A 3,855-nucleotide genomic window follows, 5' to 3' on the forward strand; every position below is an offset into this window, starting at 1 on the left:
GTCTATTTTTAGAGGAGGATTTGCTGACTCTGACCTTGAGTGCTACCCACTCCAAAGGATGATCTTTACATCTGCTGGTAAAACTATTCCCTGATGTGACCCGAAACATTAAACCTGGCAATTTAGTTACCTAGTCTCGATATGACTAAGATAATGTGATGCCTGCGTGTCAACTATAATAAAACAAAACTCATCTTTTATCTTCTTATCCCCTCCCTTGTCAAGCCTGATGCTGTACGGGTTAGGAGCATTGCGCTGCTGTTTTCTGTCATGCTGTGCACAAGGGATTTGGCACTGGCACAGCGGGCAATGGGAGAGGTGGCATCCTGAGTGGATCCTTATCTCTTACACGTGCACCACCAGAAAGCCATCTTCCCCTGCCTACTGTCTTGGTTTTCTCCAGCGCTGCCACTCTCAGTATCCACCTGACTTCTGAAATGCCTTTCTCTGCTGAGAAAGTGATGTGGTGCTCAGCCCTGCTCAGCTCTGGTGACATGGGCACAGCTCACCAAAAAGAGGCGGAGGTATGCTCTGCAACCTTTGGAAAAACTCCCTACTTTCCTAAAAGGGTTTTCTGAAAAGCTCCATGCCTTCCTATTGCAGAAAGTCTAAAACTTTCTTTAATAACCCATGGCTAGATTCATCAAAGTTCAAATCCGGTTTCCCTCATGCCAGAGCCACACCTCTTCCATGCCAGCACTTGGTCTGCTGCGAGACCTTGGTGGCCTGCAAGGCTGTCTGCTAGAGGGATCAGCGATCCCGTGCAAGGAGCTGGTACACAATATCCTCTCCCCAAGCGTTTGTTCTGCAGCAAACCGTGCCTCAGTCTTGCCAACTCAGACAACTTCATTAGGAGTAATGAGATTTCGGTGCCGCTGGAGCCAGGCTTGCAATGACATTAGAAGCTCCAGCTGTCATGTGAGTATTGATATTTCTCAGGGGAAATTCTTCAGATAGATTGCCTCCTTACCCCACTCCTAGGCAGAAGGCAGAGAGACCAGTCAGGACAATCTCATGATACTGGGAAGTAGCCCATTGGTCTCTGCGCCTCCTTTTTGGGGCCTCCCAGCCCCTTCTGTTGAGATGTCCATCTTGGAAGCGTTCCAAGAGCTGTATGTGCTGCTTGCCTCATCTTCCTGGCTCAGAGTGCTCCCTACTCTCACCCCAGTGCATGCAAACAGCAGCCAGTTGTCGATGTATACCCACTGTGGAACTCTTTTCATCTCTTGCAAGAAAAGAAACAATTTTCTGCGACTGCAAATGCCTGGCCAAAGTTTCAGGTTGCCCAAGAGTTTTTTTTCCAAAGTATCCAGGTCTCACAGTGGGTGCCATTAATTTTCAGTGGGACACAAGTTCCTGACTATGTCAGGTATTTTTAGTGTTGCTTCAAATCCTTACAACCACCTTTGTCATCCCCTGCCTGCTTAAAAGATAAAAGTTCATCCCAGAAGGACTAGGACCAGACGTGGTCATGGGCTGTGGCTAATGCTGCAGTACAGATGTGAAGAAATAACAAACAGTTTCAGTTCAAGTTCTGGGCATTGGATCTGCTGCTGTTTCATGCTAACAGCATCACTGTAGCCAAGTTTCTGTATTACAGAGCAGCCAAGCTCCTCCCTGCCAATTATTCAGATAGTCGCTCTTAAAACGAGAAAGAGCTTAGATGTTAGAAACCTGCTGTGCCTTCTAAGTTACCTTGGAAGGTTGTTGTGCAAATTAATTCTATACTGATAACAGAGAAACTTTGTGGAGGAGGAGATACAGACCCCGTATAACAGAAACTAGCAGCAGTTGTTTTATTTTTATCCCTGCAGGCGACCCAGTATGGGGGAATATGGGTAAGATGATACAGCAGACCAGACCGGCAGCGCTGGCAAGAGGAGGCTATGTAAGGTGTGCGATGGAAGGTCTGTGCAGCCCGGCGTGGGGATGGGCAGTGGTCTGTTGCTTCTCTTGGGCTGTCACTCCCCAAGGTTATCTTTCTGATGTCAGATCGATGGCATGACAATATTTTGTGGTATTGTTTTTTCAGGCTGGCATTTCGAGTTCCGGGAATATTAAGCTGAAACAGAAGTATTTGTTTGTCTGCCTGGCTGTCAAAACAATACGAGCCCTTGTGCTCCTCTCTCCGTAGGGTCCCAAGAACATGTAGCGAGGGATTTTTCACCTCCTGGAAAATGTTCTATTTTTGGGATCGGTTCTGTATGTTTCCATTAGTTTTGCTTTTGTTAAGTAAAAAACACTAGCTGCTGAGATGTTTTGAGGGTGGCCAATGACTTAGAGTGCTTTGGAGCCTGGACACATTGGAAACACAGCAGGAAGGCTCTTATTTTGGAAGAGGGAAGCACCTGCCCTCTGGAAAGTTGAATAGTTGCCTTAGGCTACTAAAGCAGATGTTTGTCATGTTGTCGGTCACTTTTGAAAATCTTGGCTAAGCTGATGATGGCACTTTGAACATGCGGATCACTCCCCCTTCCTGGAGCCTTGAATGCATTCAGCCCGCTCATGTCTAGCGTGCAGGTCCCTGCTGTTGGTGGTTGGCTCTTGCGTGTGGTCATCTGCTGGCCCCACGGTCATCTGCTGGCCCCACGGTCATCTGCTGGCCCCGCAGCCAAGAACAGCGCCAGGCACTGTTCAGATACACGATAAAAGGCAAGTCCTAGCCGTGGGAGCTGGTGTTCTAGATAGAAGAGACAAAGGCTTTGGTGGGAAAAAGGATGACACCCAAGCAGAATGAGCAAGACTCTGGCCAAAGAAATGTCACAGACCAGCTTCCTAGGTGGCAGTTTCTGTGGGACAGAGTATGGAGCTGTGGGAAGGATGAGAGCTAAAGTCCCACTCAGGGGGGAAGGGGTGAGAAAGGGGAAAAAAAAACCTCAAAAACTTTAAAAAAAAAATTTTAAAAATCTTAGGAGGACTGAATTTCTTCCACAAACACTGGGTAAAGAAAAGAAGGGAGAGAAATGATAGATTTCTGGCCAGACCACACTAGCGGTACAGTTGGAAAAATCTGACACTCTGTTTTCTAAGGCTTGAAATTTTTATGTTGGTTTAAAATAAAAGCTTGGAGTAAAGTTCTGCTTTAGAAAACTTCCCTCCCCCATTCCAACCTGGTGGACTGGAAGATTTCCTCTTTTGCTACAAAATATGCTATTATTTGGAAAAGCTGGGGTTTTAACAATTGCATGGGAAGAATAAGTATATAATTATATTAGATTGTCCTAATGGACATTTGCAGCTGTACTGAGATGCTAACAGCATGCAGAAACCATTATGTTTCCAGTTGTTTGGCAAAAGTTAAGAAACCTTATATATATATATATATAATTTTTTTTAAAGTTAACTATAAAGTAAATCCAGATGGTTCTCTCTTGCACAGACAAGCAGTCTTCAAACTAGACATATAGCTGTAGCCTGGCTATAACTTGTTTTGATTACTGCAGATAGAGAGAAATGTTTTAAATGACTGTGCACCCTCCTCGCAGAATGCTGCCCGCCCTCAATTCTTGCTGAAGTCAACTGGCGTTTACGCAGCACTACATAAAACTTGTCTGACAATACCTTGTGTGCATGAGTATCTAGCTGGGTGTTACTTGTTTAATTTCTCTTTATACTGAATTATTGCTTAATGGCCCCCATCAGGGGCTGGGGCTCTGCTGAGGCAGGTGTTGCAGACCCATAAAACAAAAAGGACAGTTACTGCCCTATGTAACCTACCGTTTGAGCTTGAGTTTGTCCTTCTCTCTTCATCTCCTGGTTAAGGATTACCAGAAAATATTGGCTGTATGCTTATTTTTGATTGATATATTCAGAGTTTTACTCGATTCTTTAATAAGCATTGCCTGTTGTGTTCAT

Source organism: Balearica regulorum, chromosome 7 (assembly GCF_011004875.1).
Source record: "Balearica regulorum gibbericeps isolate bBalReg1 chromosome 7, bBalReg1.pri, whole genome shotgun sequence".
In the NCBI taxonomy this organism is placed as follows: domain Eukaryota; kingdom Metazoa; phylum Chordata; class Aves; order Gruiformes; family Gruidae; genus Balearica; species Balearica regulorum.